Source organism: Patagioenas fasciata, chromosome 15 (genome assembly GCF_037038585.1).
Source record: "Patagioenas fasciata isolate bPatFas1 chromosome 15, bPatFas1.hap1, whole genome shotgun sequence".
NCBI lineage: Eukaryota > Metazoa > Chordata > Aves > Columbiformes > Columbidae > Patagioenas > Patagioenas fasciata.
In genome coordinates, this window is record NC_092534.1 from 12,852,509 (window position 1) to 12,872,527 (window position 20,019).

The window sequence follows — 20,019 nt, forward strand, 5'->3', positions numbered from 1 at the left end:
ATTTAAGCTACTGTCTCCTTAAAAAGTGCCTATGACCTCTAGTTACCTAAAAAATCCCACACCTTGGAACTGTTTGATCTAACTATTTTGAATTTTATCATTAGTTTGGAACACTGTCATAAAGTCAACCAAATCCCGAATTTGAAAACCAAAAGCAAAACCAATATCAGCAAAACGATAAATAAGCAATACCAGCTTTTCTGCAGCTTTGTGCCTCCTGCACCACTCACCAAGAGCCTCAACTGCGACAACCGCTTGGCTCTAAAGTCATCCTGGAGCTTAGTTTCTGAATTCACTTATTCTGACATACAAGCATTCTAAATTCCAGCCCCCTCCCCCACCAGAACAGGAAAGCAATCCTGTAACAGCCACCTAAACTGATTAATTCTGGGACTTTTTATGGTCTACTATTCAGCACATAGCAGTATGTAACCAAGCTGCAGAATACCAGCGCTAACAGACCTACAATTAGAGCTAGCAGGTTTTATTCAAGAGGACAGCATACGTGTTGTTCTCCTCCACGGTGTCTCATGCCTTCTTAATGAGCAGCCTGGCTACTGGAATACACAAAAAAAACCCGCTGTTCTTTGAAGCACTTAAGACAGCAGGATACTGGTACGTTGCGATACTTTCCCTGCACAGATCAGAGCAAGGGAAAGTGGAAAAAGCACATTACAGATGTTCATACAAACCAAGCACCTTTCATTTTCTATTAGCAAGATCCCAAGAGACAGTTTAGCGCTCTGCAAATATGGCACTGGAAGACTGGGAAGTTGCTTCCTGAGTACCAGTCATTAAATAAAGATTTTAGAGTAACATATTCTTCTAGACTAGGCAAAACCATTTCCCCATCCTACATACGAGATCTAAGAAAAACAGGATCGTGAATATCATAACCATTCTGTATTTCTCCTAAACCAGATTATCATTTAATGATTTCTCTCTCAAAAAGAAAACCACAAAAAACAAAACACCAATTTCACTATCAAGAAAAACTATCAGCATTTTTATGAAGTAACAAATCAGGCCTTTGGCATTTCACAGCAGTGATCCAAGATTTGAGGCTTTTTAAAAGCTCCAAGTTTTAAAGCAATCAAACGGCTGACAGATGAAACAAAATTAGCATGATTAACCAGTTATGTAAATAATGATGTGGTCAGTATGAGCTGAATTCATCTATGATCATTGCATTATACAGCACTGTTTGCAGTGGACATAGGATGTTTGTCAACTATTCATTAAAAATGACTGTAGGAATAATGGACGTGAAAAACAACATGAGCGTTACCATCCGGGCTACCTGACAACCAGCTCTCAGGTATCTCTTCTCCTGTTAGGACAAGATCATCAGGTAACTCGCAGATTGGACTTTTCTTGTCCAAATATTATCCAACGCTACTTAACTCTTACCTAAAGAACAGGTCCATTATTTTTTTTTTCTAAAGAGAGAAGCCCACCCTATTAGTATGTCATTATATCTCATTTCTTAAAGGCAGATATTAGTTTTCATTTGTCAGCACACGTAAAAGTCAAGAACCGTCCTCACAGAGGGATGATGTCATACGGTTACTTGATTGCATCAAGGAAGTTCCAATCAGCACCTGTAAGTCAAACTTCCTGAAGTAAAACTTGCCATCAGTTCAGTCTTATCGGAATTCGTCTCCAGGAATGCATACTCATGGTTAGTTTGTACTTGATAATTTTCGATAACGCAGTTAAATATTTAATATATGGAAGATTATCTCTCAAACTCTATCTAGCTAGTTTGCCATTACCTTGAGTTTATAAACTAAAAATTATCAAAAGTTTTGATTCTTCACGATAAAACACTATATATGAGTTTGTTCAAAATAGTGTATCCGAGAATCAGCCAAAACAAACATATTTGAAGTACGTCCTAAATAGGCTTCATTTTGCTAAGGATAACATTACAATGTATTTAGAATCAAAAATCATCCTAAGACCCCATATTTTACATCCTAACAATCCCATTTTCTATGACCTTGTCTCGCACAAAACACAGCAACACATTGGAATTATGCAAGAGTTCCATATTACCATAAAACATGTATTTCAGCAGAGAGAATAATAAAACTTAATCCTGTGGCCTGATTTGCATTTTGAACTCCTAAAGTCAGCCTCTACGGTCCATAACATCCGCAAGACATCTTGACAATCTGAACAAGCATTTCAGGCCTCCTGTTGAAAATGTACACATATAATTCAGGATACTTAGCAGATTAAGAAAAATAAACTTATCTGATTGATGTAAATTTTGAATATAACTTAGCTTTTCAGATCAGTGACGATGCCATACTTAAGAAGCAGGGGAGAAGCATTATAATGTCCATTGGCCAAATAAAACCAAGATCAATTGTTATCAATATGGCTTTAAAATAGGAAACTTCCATTGTAGGTAGCTGTGATAATTCTTGTTTTAATATGTTTCACAGCAACAATACTGCTTAATGTAATACAGCACACTGATTACCCAAGAGCAATCTATAGCATCAAAGGTACTGCACGTAAAGATTGGGGTGGGGGGAAATAATATATATATATATATGTATAAAATAAACTATTAAAAACAATTAATGCACTATTATACATCTTCCAAACGGACTGTGCTACTGAGGGGAAAAAAAATAAATAAATAAAATGAATCCTACACCACCAGAATTAAGGTTCGTAAGGCTGTGAGGAGGTGACGGACAGGGCGAAGCAGCGGCCCCCGCAGCCGGGAACCCCCCCGGTACAGGCCGCCATCCCCAGGTGGATCCAGGGACGCGGCCGGTCCCATCGCTCGGCCCGACACCGCAGGCCAAACTTTCGACCGGCGGCGAAAGCCCTTCCGGGGGCTGCCAGGTCGGAGCACCCCGAGAGGCGAAGGGCCGGGGCGATCGTGTCCCCGCCTCCAGCCCCGGCAGCACCGACCTGGCGGGGCCCGGAGGCGCGTTCCCCGCTGCCGCGGCCCCGCCGCCGGGCTGCCATGACGGGCAGGAACTGTTGCTGCCCACCCCGCCGAGACAACAAAGGCCACCCCGCGCCCCCGCCGGGGCTGCCCCGCCGGCCGCCCCACACCCCACGGCGCCCCCCGGCCCCGCCCCACCTGCCCCGGCCCCGCGGCCTCGGCCGCCGCCCCGGCCCCGCAACCGGCCGGCGGGCCCGCTCCCTGCCCGCAGGGAGCCCCGGGGGGCCATTCCCGCGCCCACCCCGCACCCCGACGCTGAGGGGAAAGGCGGGGGGAGGCTCTTCCGCCGCCGCCGCCGCCGCCGTCCGTCCATCCCTCCCCTCCCGCCCTAAGCGCCCCGCGGCTCCCGGACTGACCTGGCGCTTCGTGCGGAGGGTGCGGGAGGAGCGGGGAAGGGGCCGTGGGAGACGCGGAAGGGGGTGTCCCGGTGCCCAGCCGCCGCCGCTGCCGCCTCTGGCTGGGTTTGACACCCACACGCACCATCCAACATGGCGGCGGCCGGGGGGAGGTGGCGGAGGAGGCGGAACCGGCGGCCGCGCGCGCCCCCGAGGCGCGGCCCCGGCCCGGGCGCGGCGGGTGGAAGGGGAATCGCAGGGTGGGGGAACGGCGGCCCCGGCCTGCGCTGCCCGGCCCCGCCGCCACCGCCCGCCCAGGGGGCAGCGAGCTCTCTCGTCCTTCCTCACTCGCCGCTGCCGGGTCTCCTCACAGCCAGGCCGGCTGGCCCCTCGGCGCTTCCGCCTGAGGAGGGACAGGGGCAGGCGGGCAGCACCCCGGGAGAGGGCCCGGCTCTTGTTCAGGCCATGTTGATGGAAGGAAGACGCTTGGGGAGCACCCTCCTCACCCAGATCGCCAAGAGGAGACCGACTTGGGGTGGGCAAGCCGTCATTTTCTGTCGGGAGAGGGGATCCCCCCAAGAGCAGGGCCCTGGGATGGTTACCAGGCACCAAAGCATCTCCTAGCACCTCACACAGTGCAGTTACCCCACCTTTCCCCCTCCCCACAAGGCCACCGGTACAAAATAAGAGCATTTATGGGTCAGGGGACATTTGGGAATGGTGGGACAGAGGTTTCTGGTCAACACACTCAGTGATGGGGAAGGGGAGCTCACAGGAGACAACAGTGTGAACGTGGCAGGAGGTGCTAGGTGGGCTGGAGCTCACATCCTCCCCTCTGGGGACAACTAAACCTGCATCTGGGATCGCAGGCTGGGGGAGGTTTGTGGTCTCATTGTCAGTACTCTGAATGTATTTGTTCCCATCGTAAAACCATGAGACAATTCAAGGAAACGGGACGTGGCTGTTGGGGAGACAGCCAGGGTTGCTGTGGGTCAGGAGAGAAGCTGGTTTGCAGGGCAGTGATCGTGTTACAGTTGGCTCCAGGCAGTGCTACTGGTCATTTAAAACCCAAATTCTTGAGAAATCTTGCCTTACCAGAGCATAACAAAACAAAGTAAACTCAGAGCAAAAGCCAGTTTATAAGGTATTGCTTTTCAAGGGAAAGGAAGGTCAAGCCAAGCACTGCAAACTTACAGCCCGGCCCTTTCTGCTGTGGAGTCAGTAGCAAAATTCCTGCTGACCTCCATAGGAGACTGATCAGGGTTTAAATACGGAAGAACTGGGACTGCAATGAAACACCAAGTAAGCTGCATTAAAAGCAACTTGTTTAGAAACGCTGCAAGTTTGAATGCTTTGAATACCATCTGGTTGCTGGGAAGCCGAGTCTTCTGCAGCTATCTGTGATGCCGGCTTAGCTGTTAACCTTGAGCTAGGCAGAATAAAATTCTGGGTGAAAAAAAAATCAAGGATCGGCACACATCTGATGCTATCAGCAGGAGCTGAAAGAATACTTCCCCTTTTTCTTTAGAAGAAAACAGCAATGATGGAAACCTAATGTTTCTGGCCACGTTCATTAATCCTAATGATTAGGTGCTGACAGTTCTAAAGAACGAGAAGAGAGCTCTTGGTTAAAATAAAACGGGAAGAACAAGATGATTCTTGCTGCCTGTCTTCCTTCCAGGTCTGGGCAGACAACGCTCCGAAGCAGGAGGCGGCTTCCTTTCCATTCCCAGCTCCATCCCAGGTGCCTCTGTCTACAGCACCAGCGTATGAATCAATGAACCCAGCAAAGAGCTCCTGCAGCTGGTGCACCTATATCAACAAAACTCTATTTTCCGTCAACTAGATCAAGCCACTTAGTGCAAGCAAAATAAGCCAGCCAAGTAAAATTATACTTTTAAAAATATTTTTTTATTACACCCATGTTAATGGCTTAAATCACAGCGTTCCTGCTGCACTGGTCAGGTACCTGATTGATAGAGCTTCACCAGGCTACAAAGTGACAATCGCTTCTGATGGTCCCCTGAGGACATCGACAGTGAGACAGGGCTCCTGGCAGTGGATCTATGGCCCTTGTTTTGTATTAACAACAGGACATTGCTGTGATTTGACCCGTGATTTTAAAGCCAGGAGCTAGTGCAGAAAACTTCTCATTGCGGCGCTGCCCATCCTTCTCTCAGGCAGGCTGTACCACGCCTTGGATGTTGACCCAACTCACTATCAAATCCCAGCCCACAACATTTCAGCTGTGTTGGCAGAGCCAGAGTTCAAGGCCATTATTCAGAAAATGACTTCGCCATCAGAAGCCAACGGTTGTGCCACCTCCCTGGTAGCCGCTCCGGCAGCAGAACAGTCCACACGGAGAAAGCAGATGGCAGCAGCAAATCCAGCAAGTGGGAGTCAAGGGGCTGTTCCATGGCAGAGAGCAGGAGGAAGACTAGCAGCACTGCAGCGCAATATCTGCCGTGCAAGAGACTCTCCCAGCAAAGACAAAGCGGGTGCAACCCCCCGGCTCTGCCCTCCCACCTTACCTAGCAAAGAGCCACTGCCAGGAAGCCCCAGGAGGGCCTGTTCCACAGCCATAATGTGAATATCGCCCACACAGCAACTACCGCCACGTGGGGCCGAGCACACCACTAATTAGCTAATGAGTTTGTTCCAAATGTCTACGAGTGACAACAGGAACGGGGCTTGAAAAGCAATGAACAATGACAAGTACGTTCATCTCTTCTCGCTGACCCCAGCCCCGCATTAACAAATAGGTCACAAACAACAGTGCTTTACAGTGATCTAATCCGCCAGCCATATGTCGGCTGACCGAAAAAATACAGGAAAAAAAAAAAGCGCTGTGCAGAGAACACCAAAAAGCTCTGCGAAAATTCTAAGGAAAACTTGATAAATATATCCCTGCAGTTTGAAATTTGATTTCCTCACTCTATTGTTTCTCATTTCCTGAGAGCTGGCTCAGTGGATCACATTTTCTGCTGCTGTCTCCAGTGCTTGTAACCAAACAAGACTGAATCTCATTACCCTGATGCATGGCTCTAACTGTATGCAATCCGATCTCTAAATCACAGTCATTTTTGCTCCATTACTGATTTTCCTTCCCACTCCTAAACTACAGGTCTTCGAAGGAATCAATTTGAAAATAGAGACTAGCATCCTCTGACAAAGGTGTGTTTAATGTTCAGCACTTAAGTCCATATTAAGTAGCCAAGTAAGAACGTGCCTCATGTCTCAGGAGGTTGGGCACCCTCCACTCGCACCGACTCCAGTAGGAGTTGGCCTTTCTCAGCCTCCCTGCAAAGCCACATGCTTCCACATGGGGTAAACAGGGACTTAAATCCTTCAGTGCCCAGTTTGGGAAATCCGCTAATTAAATGAGAATCTGGGCAAATGCAATCATTATTGTCCTTAGAGCCAAAGAAGCAATTTCTCAACAAACACAGCCCTTCTTCTGAATTTTCTGAGCTGTCTGCATATTGCTGACAGCAATACAGAATATATTCAGATTCATACAAAGTGCTGTTCACCCCAGGTTATTCCCTCCTGGATTCATGAATATTTCATTGAAATATGCAAAGTCTGAGTTACACTCTTGTCTGCTTTGATTAGACACATGGATCCATGGGGTCTGCAGCCTTACCACACATAAAGGATTTGTCTACAAGCAGGGAAGAACCAAAATAAAAGTTTAATTTCCATCATGTTTAGTTGGGTTTAGGTTATTTCTTCAAACATTTTTAAAGCAGAAGTAGTTAGAAGGAGCAAAAAATCAGAATGGTAATGAATGGGGGAGAGTCCAGCCCAGTAAGTCTGTGCCCAAGTTCAGCTGGAACTGACCCAAGTTTAATCAGAATAGAACATGTTTACAGCCAGCGTTAGGGTTTTAGTTTCATTCGTGATGCAGGCAAGCTTGTAGAGCTGTTTCCCATACAAATATTCATTCTGACAAGTTCAAAATTAATACACCTCTAATACAGGCTTTCAAAAACAGACCTTTTCTGAGCACATTAGCAGATTCATGAGGAGAGAGAATGCAAGCCCAGCACATTCTGTTTTTCTCAAAATGAATATGCACTGACAGTGCAGGAGGCAGTGACGTGCTTAGTTCTAATAATTACCAAGCACCATGTCTCTTCAGAAGTTGGAGCCATTCTCTTCTGCGGGCACCTTCCCTCATTCCTTTCTCCTTACTGCTCCATAGGTGCAGTTTGCAGTTTCTCCCCATGCCGCATGGAGAAGCCAAGGCTACAACCTTGCTTACAGTAATTCCCACTAAAGCCTCAGGGTGAAATTCCACAACAGTTTTAATTGACCTAAGTCAGGGTGTTGTGGTTCCTGCCCTTCCTCCACCACCCGTTCCCTCCCTACCACCAACACCAGCTTATACCATCTGTGATGAAGACTAATCACTTTTTTTGGGGGGAGGGTTACTACTTAGCCAGTTTAGCTTCCTGAACCAACTCACTAGAAGGTCAGATGAGCACCCACATCAGCAAAAAGGAGGTGACAAAGCCACTGCAAGGCCCCACTGACTGGTGGGGAGGTATTTTTCTTGTTTAATAAGATACAATCAGCACATTTGACCTAAAGAGCCTGCATTTGCTGCTTGTTCCCAGGCTGGGAACGCTCACTCACTGGAACTCTCCATAGTTTTCAGCAGTAAACTCAGGCCCAGGATATTTGCCATGAAGTTGGGCTCATTTTGTGTTACCATCTGGTTCCCCGAAGCAAGTGACCGAGTCAGAGCCTGTAAGCCCATACAGGAGGACAAGCATTCCCCTGCGATTGGTACGGTTCGTACTATCCCTCTCGACTTCCTCCTTGCCACGATGAGAGGACATCCTGCCAGGAAGGAGCTGATAGACAACATCACCCATCAGAGTTCCTCTTTGTCATTCCTGCAGCCACCCAAAGAATGTCACCCACAGAGTCAGGCCCTCCCTTTCACCACCAGCTCATCCTCAGACCAATTGAGGCTTCATAATAACAGCCAAAGCACAAGATGACTTGTGCTGTTGCACAAGAATCTCACCTGGCCAGGGATTATCCTCACTCCTCCCAACTGTTTCGCACCTTGAGGGAAACCACCCTGTGAGGGTCACGATGAGGAAAGTATCAGGAGAACAAGAAGAGCTCCTGGCTCTGTAGCATCATCTGGAAATTGGGTCTCCTTCCTCCTGGTGGGCTCAGATGGTGGTGTGGGCTGGGACGGTGATTTAGGCTGGACCTATCTGGCTGAAGAGGGAGGCAAAAGATTTTGTACACTAATAGAAAGTGGGAGGGGGAAAGTGAAGTGTCCCTACAACCAAGCAGCGAGTGGTCACTGCTGTCAGAGGACACAGTACACTCAGGCACAAAGAGTTTCACATTTATGCACAAAAATCCAGGGCCCATCAGAAAAGCACCACCTTGCCCACAGGAGGCAAGTGCACTGATTCATCTCACACTTACCTGGGGTGAACCAGGGATACCAGGACCAAAATCGGCATTTTCGCACCAAGAGTAGTGCCTGGCAGCACAGACTGGCTGGAAAATCACATCAGCTTATAACCGTGGGAACTCAGCAGCAGAGCTACAGCCATTTCTAGCTCAAATTGCATAGTATCGCGCTCAGTCCCAGTAGCAAAGACTGGACCCCTGAAGCAGACGGAGCACTGGAAGCTGCAGGCATTTTGAGCTCTGTCTCTTTTAAACCAAGCAATCAGTAACACAGTGCTGCTGTGTCCCCGGATTACAGCTGGATGCCCATCGCTGATTATCAGAGCTGAAAAGCTGATAGTTTTTCCCCTCGACAGATGAAAACTGAGGGCTGTCTATTTGGTTTGTGTTTACACAGAACCCAGCCAGTCGCTTAATTACTTGGCCCAATTTCTAGGTTTCCAATTCCCACTTCTACAAGTGACTTCCTCAGTTCCCAGGCTCACAAATCCAGTTACAACTTTCATATCTGCGTTCACAGTCACAACTCTGAGCTCGTTGCTGCTGCGCCATCACAAAAAAAAGCATCTCATCCTCAACAGGGCTTCCCAGGTATATTCATAATGCAGAAAAAAGAAAAAACCTAAACAACAGTGCAGAGCTGTAAATACATGATCCTCATGTAATCAGCAAGCAGATTTTAAAAAATTCACCAGCTGGTATCATGACAAGATATCAGGACTCCACAAAGCAAACAAACTGTACAACACTGCGGGCAAGAATTTCTCAGGAACGCATTCAATTCTAACGCTATCCAACCAAGCTGCTCCACGGATCAGTCCTGCTGAACAACTGCTCCACGATATACTTAAAACCAGAAGGCATCCTTGGTTGAAGAAAAATGTCCATCTTCAACAACAGCAGGTTTCAGTAGCCACTTGAGCATCTTGGCTAGTCTAGCAGGTTATAATTGGCTGTAATTAATGCTTCTATAATACAAGCTTATACATCCTTATGGTCTGAATGAGATGGTGAAATACAGGATTGCTCCCTGACCTTGTGAATATTAGAAGAAGTCAAAGGAACCGATTCCCTTCTGATCTTCAGAAATCAAACATCTCTGTGATCAGAGATGGCAAAAGGCAAACAGCAGCGCTGCTGGGAACTGGCTGTGCGCAGCCTGGTTTCTTCTAAGGCACAAACCACAGCGGCCTCAACCTCAATCAAAAATAACTGCAAAGCAAGTTGCTGAAGACAGTAGGTTTCCTCAGTCCGTCAAGAAGCCTGTTTTTATGCTTACACGTCACTCAGAGCGTGTTGGGAGGGTGGCGGGTGCAAACCATGGTGCAGCCACAATAGGTTTTAGCAATACTGAAAGTGGCCTTCAGTGAGATGCGTCAGCTGAATAACTCGATCAGTAAAGGTGAGAGGCAAATAAGCCTAAACTGTCTGATGTGTTGAAAACCCCACATCTGTTATCAGTGGGCTGGAAGAACAGCTTGTGACACCTGCGCAGCTCAGGTTAACAGTGCTTTACACTCAGCAGGATTTGAACCACTTGGAACAGACGGGCTGTGCAGATGATTTCCTCAGCTGAGGCCACCAGTCCGACCCTCAAAAGAAAACTGACAGATATTTCCAGACACCCTGTGTGTCTTGCTGTCTGTTATTTTGCTTGCAATCCTTCATTACAGGCACATTGCAAGGAGTGGGTCTGTATCAGCTTTTGCAGCTTGCACTTGGTTACCATCAGAGAGAAACATGAGAACCAAGTGTTCTCCCTCTGGCATGGCACAGCCTCCCATTTTGCTCCAAGATCAGAGCCTGGGGGGAGTCAGGAAACTGAAGATGCTGTCATTTATGGCTGCCTCTTTCAAGATACATCTTACAGACACAGCTTTGCTTCAGGGAGCATCCAAGCCCCATGTTCCCAACATCCTAGGAGAACCTAACAAGGAAAGATGTGTCTTCTTACGTATTTCCAATACTTGTCCTCCAGCATTCGCTATGGACCACTACTGATGTTTGGATTCTGGACTGGATACCTTTGGTTTTAAGCAGGATGAATGCTCTTATTGTCCCACGCACTGGCTCTCAGCTCTGCACTTCGAACCTGCGTGGATATCACCTTTGGAAACAGAAGCCAAGTGCAGCATTCATGTGCCATTTCTCAGCTCTCCTTTCCCTGAAAGCTCCACCCCCACTTGCCTTTCCCCAGACTCTCCATTAATGGGGATGCTTTACACCTTCGAGTCTAAAACCTCTCCTAAGCCACACAGACAGGTAACATGCTTTTTAGGCCTGCAGCACTCAGGGTGCTCAGACCCCATCCTACACAGGTACACTTAAACAAATGCTAAAATGTTTTACTGAACCAGTAAATGCAGCTGCCCTGGGAAGCCAAGAACAGTGCAGCCGCAAACCTCTGGAGGCTGCATTGCTGGTCCCAGCTAAGGAAGCAACATGCAGATATCAGCTTGGGCTGCGGACTTTGAGTTTGTCCCCTGGCCTCCAGAGGGAGAATATTCCCGAGCTGTTTTGGAGGTCTCCCAGGAGTGACTCCAGCCCTTTGTGCCCTGTGCACTCAGTCATAGCCGTCCCTGAGAAGCAACCAGCCCCAGTCTCCCACGCACTGCCCTTAGCTCTGCCAAACCCACTTGGAGCTGGAGCTTGCCCCAGATTGAGCCATTTCACCTCATTTCTCATCTGAGCCCTTGCAAGGAATCAGATGCCCCATGGTGCCTCCAACCCCCTGCTCCCAGGCAAGCCCAGAGAGGCTGAAATCCCAGCGCCTGCAGCTGGAAGGACCAACAGGGCCCCAAATGCTTCTCCAGCACCAGAAGACACCATCATGTAACATTAATATGACAAGACAACATGTGGACATAACACACCAAAACATCCTGCTGCCAACCAATTGTTAGCTCCATGAGCTGGCAAGGTGCTCAGATGTGCAAAGCCTGTGATGGCCAAGACAATCAGGCAACCGCAGCTCCCCAGCAGAACCCAGAAGCCACCAAACCCCAAACCCAGTTCCTCTTTCAGCCTGAGAGAGAAGAGAGGGAAGAAGGATGGAAAGAAGAAATCTGCATTTCAGATGCTTGCTGCCTGATGAGCTGAAAGGAACACTTCATATATAGCAAAATACTGTTATATGTCTGTTTATGCTTTGCTAGATGTTGCAAGTGCATCTGTATGTATGCATGTGCCATACATACACCTACATGGGAAATATTTTTATTTCCTGTGCTAATGTTAGTGCCTTACACTACTCAACCCATGAGCATGGCCACACTGTTCCTTTGCCATTAACTTCCCCAGGAGGAGGCCCTTGTCCCCAGTTTCCTGGGGTTCTCATGAACTCTTCCATTAAAAGAAATGCTGTCATTTCCAGCACTGCAGGAACGTTTCTGGAGAAAGCAGTGCCTCAACTTTCCCTTTAAAATGAAAAATTGCCTTGTAGGAGTGCTGCATGTAGCATTTGCTAAGAGAGGCAGAAATCAAGAGCATGCAACTTGAAACTATCCCCTGGGCAGTTTTCCCTTAAAACAGACCTGATCCTGGTCTCACTTACACAGGCAGATATCTGGAGAGGCTTTTGTGACATTACCATGGATTTCCACAGCTGATGTGTCAGAAATCGCAAACCAACACAGCCCTGGGGAAGAATCCATCAGGTTTTTTGTGGCATCTTAAAGAAGTCTTTGCTCACTCTTTCCTCTTGCCTTGCACAGGCAAAAGCCCCACTCAGGAAAATGACCCGAGTGTCCTGTGCCACCAAGGCAACAGCAACAGCTTTATTTAGCTCAGTTTTCTGAAGAAGTAGACGCAGTAGCACTGTGTGGGTAGGGATGGGCAAGGCAACGAATGTGGATTCCCCCTCACAATTTTTGAGGCCATTTGCTCATTTCAGATGAAGCTGATGACAGCCTGAGCGGAGTTTTCACTTCTACTTCATTTCTCAACATTTCCTGAAGATGAGCAGCTGGGGAAGGGAGAGAAGTTGTACTAATGAGGAACAGCTCAACCCTACATCAGACCTCAGAGAATCCACACAGACTTGCTACCTCAAGGTCCAGCTCTATAGGATCAAAACAGCTGCACCAAACACTGTGGCAGCAGCAATAAATCAGAGTGAAAGCAGAGCCAGGGGCTCTGGGAGCCCAGGGGAACTCCGGAGTCCATCTCCTCCTTCCCCGCAGGAAAGGGCACCGCGGAGCAGCCGGGGAATCCACAGCTGCACCTGCATCCGTCGCTGGCCGGACACAGAGAGCTTCAGTGCTCCATCTTCCCTCCACTTCCTCCCTCTTGTCTTCCCCATCTCTGCCCTGAATAGGAGGTTTCAGGAGGAGCACAGTGCCCGGATTCTCTCGGGTTTTACAGCACATCCGGCGCTCCGTGCATTATCCCAGCGGGCCCTGCTCCAGCGGCCTCCTCCTCGCTGCCCGGCGCATCGCCAGCCTGGCCAGGGGTGCAGCAACACATCCTCAGCCCAAGGAAGCCACAGGCAAGTGAGACTTATCCCTCCAGCCACCATCCCTTTGCCATGGGTGGTCCCCACAGCTGACTCACACCATCTGCCCTAGCACCGACCAAAAACCTGCTGCACAGGGCTCCTGTTCTGCACACCTGCTCCCCTCCAAAGGGAGCCAAATGCTCCACAGCTGAGTCCCCTCTGCACCGGTGTTCCCACACAGCCCTGCCTGGGATGTCCCCCTGGGCATGTGCTCCCCCAGAGCAGCCTGGGGGTGACAAGGCACCTGCCCAAACAAGCTCCCCACACTCCTACAACAGGAACAAGCACAGGGTGGGTTTGGTGCTGAAGGAGGAACTGTGGCCGCTCTTGCCACACTTCCAGAGGAAGGCGTGACATGAGCTATGGTTTAATTGGTTATTAATAACTTCTTTGTTAACAAGCCAGCCCTAAGGAGGAATTGAAATTTGACTACTCCTCTGGTGGAGAGCTCAGCCACCCCTCCACGAGCAATCATTCACAATTTCTCCCTACATTGTTTTTATTCTCGGAAAGCACAGACCTCCCCAGTGAGTCACGGCCCCCTCACCTACACACGCGTCACAAGGCTTCTTGGTTGTTTTTTTTTCTTTTTAAAATCCTAGAAAAATAACAGATGCTGTTGTTGAGGGGAAGCTTCTCAGAATCTGTTCAACCACCAGGCTGTGTCTGGATGTGACCCAACTCACAGTTCCCCTAAAACAAGCCTTCTGGGAGCCACAGAGCTCCCCTGCCCATAGGTAGTTACTCCTGCCAGCCTGTGCTGCCTGCTCAGGGTGAGGAGCCTTCCCCCATGGCAAACACTGACAGCAAATAGCCTTCACACCCAAACCCCCCCACCTCCCTGCCCAATTTTTTTGGTGCTTCCAGTTAAAGAAGCCCATCCATTTTACATCCCATGCAAATCAAAACAGTGATATGACTCTCTCCACCTCCATGGTATGTTTCCAGCCCTGTCTGGGTATGGCTCCTGAGGGCCCACAAGAGACAGCAAAGAAATCTCCACTCCCACACATGCTGCAGCACCAGTCTACCCTGATAATATTTGTGTGGCAACCTCACCTTCCCCATAACTCACCTGGGCAGCCCAACACCAAGGATGAAGATTGGAGGCCAGGCACCACAGCAGTTTTTCACCACAGGAGCCTCATCAAACATTTCCAGAGCAGCACCCAGCAGGTTCAGCAGAAAACTAGACATGAAGAATAAATTTTTTACAATTAAGATGGTGAAGTACTTGCCCAGGTTGACCAGAGAGGTGGTGGATGCCCCATCCCTGAAGACATCCCAGGCCAGGCTGGACGGGGCTCTGAGCAACCTGAGCTGGTGAAGGTGTCCCTGCTCATGGCAGGGGTAGCACTGGGGGAGCTGGGAAGATCCCTTCAACACAAACTATTCTATGATAACATTGCTCACAGAGCTTAAAGCAAAGCCTGGGTTGACTTCCTTAAAAGCACCCAGCAAGTCTCAGAGTTAACTCAAGACCCATCAGTAACCACAGTAAGGTCCCAGGACAGAGCCCAAGGACGAGCACAGCCCAGCCATGGAGTACACAAGATGATCAAGGTAGAGCTGCATAGCTCAGTCTTCTCCAGGTCACACACAGGGAAACCACATCTTACAGACAGAGGAGCAGTCCAGGTCCTGCTCTTGGGGTGTCCCAGGCTGCCAAGGGGAACAGTCCCAGGGAAGAACAGGATCTCAGGAGCATCTCAAAGACACAATAGAAGACACACCCTCCTCATCAGCCAGAGCCCAGCTTCTGCCTTCCGTTTACATTTTATAGGGCTCAAGGAGCTAAATAGCCCTCAGCTGTTGCTGGCCCTGATGGTTAACTCATTAACAGTTAACATCTCTGTAAATGATCCTCACCTGAGTCTTCATCACAGCTGTGTCCCTGAACAAAAACAGAGGCAATGCCTGTCCCTGGAGCCAGGCACCAGCACTGGTCACATCCAGCAGCCCAGAACTGAGACCTGGGAGCCCCACGGGACATCTTCCACATTGGTGCCCCTAAGGCTGCTGCTTGTTGTGTTTTGTCTCCTCACCAAAATCGTGTTTGGCCCTTTCCGAGGAGGCTGGTCCCAGCTGCCATCCAAGGCTGGACACGTCTTGAGGAGGCTGTTTGGGATGATCTGCCTCCTCCATGACCCTTTCCTGCAGCTTTGGGGTTGAATTTCACACCTGAGACTTCAAGCTTTCCAGTCCTTTTCCAGATCCATCATCAGGCCCACATGAGGTCCCATCACCAGTCTCCTGCCCTCAGGTTTTCCCCAGGGAGCTCGAAGCACAGTTCCACTTCCCATCCCACCTGCACCATGGGCAAGAGTGACCTGTTCTGATTTATTAGCCCAGAAACCCTAATATCAGCCCCAAACACCTGAATTGACCCCCAAGGAGATGCAGCTCCATGGCTGGAGGCCACCAATGCCTCAAAGGGCGTCTTGAAGCTCCGTTTGAGCAAGCATGGCAAACTGGTTCTGGATCTGCTGGCTGCTCCTCCTGGGAATGTTTTCCTATGGGTCCTGTGGGATGATGAGAGGTTCAGAGGGGCCTGATGCTCCCAGGATTGACCATGCTCTCTCTATACTCAGTTACACCAGGGTGTAAACAGTGACACAAGCTCCTCGATCTGAGCTGGGCTTTACAGAGAAGTATGGTTACACACAAGGACAGTCCAATGCTCAGGAATTACTGACATGGCCTCTGCTCCAGCAGGAAAGTGCTGCCTCTGAACTCCTGTTTACCACCACTGAAATGACATTTTCAAGCCCAAGACATCGTTTCCTCTTGCTGTGGGGGCTTAGTGGGGCACCTGCTTCCTCCAGAGATGGAGGATCCCCATCGCATCCTGTGCTCCAGGTGTGGGTCGGTACTGGTCCCCAGGTACACAGGCGGCAATGGGTGATGTGACACCTCTAAACAGTGTGTGCATCAGCAGTGCCAGCTGCTGACCCCTGAGCCTGGCTCTATTCACGTGGCGTGAGCTTAAAATTGGGCTGAATCCCTGCAGCCACCCCCAGGGTGGCCAGCCCTGCTGTTGGGGTCACCTCCCCATCACCTTGCTCTCCATGTCCCAGCACTGGGGACAACCTGGGGGAGTAGCTGTGTCCCAACAAGTAGTCTGGGGCCATGTTCCCACCCTGCCCAGTGTAGGACGTTTATTCTGGTCTCCAAGGTCTTGCTGGGGGGCAGCTGGTGGCCGGTGGGATGGATGACCCATTCTCCTCCCTCCATCACCTGATTGTCCATCCCTCTTCCTCCCCATCACCTCACCTTTCTGGCTCCATCCCCAGCCAAACATGCCAGAGTCGTGAGCTCCATCCCCAGCAGTGCTGAGTTGGCAGCACTTGGGCTGCCTTCCCGTTGAGGCAAGAGGAGTTGCCTCACACCCGGTGCTCAGGCTTGTGTGCGTGGGTGTGAGGACAGCGTGACGGCCATGGCAGCCAGCCCGTGACACACTTCTTGGCTCGGTGGGCAGCTCTCCTCTACCGGAGACAGAGAAAGTGGGAGGGGAACAGGCTGTGGGGTTTTCTTCTGAGAAGAGCTGCCCGTAGTGTCACACCAGCTCTTTTCTCTGTGGCTCTCTTGGGACGGTGTTTTGCCCTGAATTTCCTTTTGCAAGGGGCAGCACAGCGTGTGTTGGGCTCTCTGCGCTGGTGTGTGATGGGGCAGAATCTGTCCCTGTCGCTGCTCACTGGCCAGAGCAAAGCCCCTGTGCACACCGGGGGCTGCAGCAGGAGCCACTCCCATCATCCAGCCCTGCCACCATCCAGACCAGGCTTACAGCCCACAAAGCCAGGCTTGAGACACCCGCTCCTCTCCCGTCCCCTTCCCAAAATGTCACCTGGGGCCACGGCACTGCAAGGAGCTACAGAAGGAACCTGCCAGAGAGGAGCCCAGGATCGCCTCCTTAACAAAGCTCCCCGGGCCCGCAGCGGAAGGGGAAGAGGCTCCCCTCCCTCCTCTTCCTCCCTCGCTGCTGGGGATTGTGCAGCCAGGTAAACACAGGATGTTGATGAAACAGGCTCGACAGATTGGGCAACCTGGGAGGGAAAGGGTGATGCCGGAGCCGGCTGCGCCATCCTCTGCCTGTCCTCGGGGACACAAAACTCTGTGTGGAAAGAGCAGCAGTGTGGGCTGATGGTGTCACCGGGGCAGGGTGGGCTCCCTGGTTTGGCTCTCTCCCACCCACTGGGCACCCTTGGCTGAGCCACTGCACCTCCATGGCCCTTCGGACTCCCTCGCAAGCCAGGCTGATGTTCACAGCGTGCAGCCCCAAGCACCTTGCTATACCCAACCTAGGTGACCACGGGGCACCCTCAGGGTCCCTTTGAACACCAGGGCCATGCAGGACACAGGGATGGGGATACAGACTTTGCCAGGATTGTACCAGATCAGGCACTGGCTCTGCACCCACCACTCATGGCTGGCACTGTGGGGACAGGCTCTTCCCTGCTCCGGTACAGCATGAGCTGTACGAAATATGGCTACTTGACAAGGCACAAGAGGGAAGATAAGGGGAAAAAAAATTAAAACCCAAACTTGTTCTCATGCTTCTTGGATGTCTCAGGCTGGCGGTTAGTCAGTCCTTGGCTCTCAGGCTGAGCCTTGCAGAGCTCTGCAGCACAGCCCTATGGCTGGCAGCCGGGCACCATGGGGGACCCTGCTGCTTCTGGGGGCTCCCCTGAGAGTGGGATGGGACGTATTTGGGGTTGCTCATGAGCAGATGGAAGGATTATCCCAGGGGATGAAGCAGAAGAGACCCAGCCCCTGGGCAGGGACAGCAGGCGGGAACCAGGCAAGGGAAAGGGGGACAAGGAACAAGATGTGGTGCGGGAGGTGGCTGAACAAGGATGCCAAAGGGGCTGCCGGCTTCCTTAGAATATGAGAGAAGGGACATGTGGCACTGTCCCCAGTGTTCTCAGTGTCCCCCGGGACACTGCTGCCATCTGCTGGCAGGACCCAATCCTTCTCCGGTCCTCAGTCTGGCCAACTGTGCCAAGTCTTGGGGACCCCTCTGTCACCCACTATGCTGTGCCTCGCTCCTCTGCACACAGGGCAGCATGACACCGTGCATGGCTCCAGGATCATGGGCTCAGCATCATCCAGTTTGTGCCGGTAGATACTGGGACAGGATCAGGCCCTTGGCCAGGAGCAGGGTTGGAGCAGCAGCTCTGCTGGGGCCAGTTTCTCCAGGGAACATCCAGTTCCATGTCTTTCCAGGGATGCAGAGGATGCTCATCCCGAGATAGTGTTTTCCCGCCTCAGTCCCGTCCCCTGGGTCTCACTGGACTGTGGAGATTCACTGAGTCCTGTCCTCCTCGTGACAGGCGTGTGCATACCGAGCCTCTTCCCATGGCCTCTCCTGCCATCCCCGGCATTCCCAGAATTTCCACTTCCCCTGGGACCTGCTGGGGATAACTGTCGGGGACCAGGGCCTCGCTGGGTCTGGGGACACCCAGGGCCACCCTGCACATCCCTCTCTGCTTCCCAAGGGTACCAGGTCCCCAAAAAAGGCTTCAGACGGTGTTATATGGTGTTTGCTTTTCAGATGCACTTGGGAAGGGGGCTAAGGTTTGGAGGAGGTGAATCACCAAGCCGGTGTTCCCCAGAGGCCCTGCGAGCACCGTGGCAGATGGCAGCCACGTCCTGCTCCTTGCTGGAAAATGCCCGAGTCCACAGGCAAGGATCGAGCCATAGCTGTCCCTGGCTTAATTCCTTGCAGCAAAGCAAAACCAGCATCCAGAGTGTTTTCTGTGCATTTCATGCCCTGCCCCACACACATGATAGGAAGGCTGCACAGCATCACAGACTTCCCCACTGGGAAGGATGCCCGGCATGTGAGCCCTGTGGACTCAGTGCTGGATGCCCATGACAGGTGCAGGAAGTCTAAAAGGGATTTTTTTTCCCCTAGCCCTATAAAACCAAGTTGGAAAAAATCAGCTCCCACAACCCAAAAAGCCAAAATCAACTGTAGTGAAACCTTGCTGTTCGGACGTGGGACCTGGCACATGGATTTTGGTCCAATTTCCAAAGAATTGTAGAATCACAGAATAGTTTGGGTTGGAGGGACCTTCCCAGCTCCCCCAGTGCCACCCCTGCCATGAGCAGGGACATCTTCACCAGCTCAGGTTGCTCAGAGCCCCGTCCAGCCTGGTCTGGGATGTCTCCAGGGATGGGGCATCCACCACCTCTCTGGCGAACCTGAGCCAGGCTCTCACCACCGCAGTGTACAGAATTCCTTCCTCATGTCTGGCCTGAATCTCCCCTCCCCTTTAGTTTAAAACCATCACCCCTTGTCCTGTCAAGCAGGTGTTTGCTTCCATCCTGCTCCTCTGTGCCTCTGCCCATCCCACCCTCCATGATCTTTTTTCTGCAAAAACAACTATTCCCACCAAGCCACCTTTCAAAGGCTGTGCTGGCAGCTCAACCCTTACAAACCATCAGAGAGTCCCCATCAGCACTCCCGGCCCGTGAGCCGTGCTCTTCAGGCTTCGCCCACATCCTCAACCAGCCCATCACCATCCTCTTTCCTCTCAAAACCCCACGGCTGCCCAACGCCACTGCCCACGTCCCACACCAGCCAATGCTCTGGGGTCCTTTTACAGATGGAGCTCCCCCTCTCACCTCCCAGCACATCTGGGCAGCTGTGCCCGATCGCGTGGCACTCACCGTTTCGTCCCGGCAGCGCTGACATCAGCACGGCTTCCTGCCACCGTCACCACCACGCTGCGCTCATCTCGTGCCCCACAGCCCCACACTGTGGGGCAGCA

General features: G+C 50.9%; 1 protein-coding gene and 1 long non-coding RNA gene across 6 annotated transcripts in view; both read right to left on the reverse strand.

The window, feature by feature from the left end:
- Window positions 1–3,474, reverse strand: part of EPN2 (epsin 2) — a 43,511-nt gene extending 40,037 nt beyond the window's left edge. For 2 of the 4 annotated variants that reach the window (XM_071815369.1, XM_071815368.1), the window contains exon 1: window positions 3,328–3,474. The gene's annotated coding sequence lies outside the window, so the exon portion shown is untranslated. The remainder of the gene's footprint in view (window positions 1–3,327) is intronic. The other 2 variants (XM_065850304.2, XM_071815367.1) reach the window with 1 other exon arrangement.
- A 3,466-nt stretch (window positions 3,475–6,940) lies between these two features.
- LOC139829177 (uncharacterized) lies at window positions 6,941–17,210 on the reverse strand. 2 transcript variants are annotated; one of them, XR_011741530.1, is made up of 4 exons: window positions 17,091–17,210; window positions 14,322–14,435; window positions 8,345–8,547; window positions 6,941–8,168 (listed from the first exon to the last, which is right to left on the reverse strand). It is a non-coding gene; the product is annotated as an uncharacterized lncRNA (long non-coding RNA). The 2 variants fall into 2 exon arrangements; XR_011741529.1 differs by having other exon boundaries at window positions 6,941–8,547.
- Between the last annotated feature and the right edge of the window lie 2,809 nt (window positions 17,211–20,019).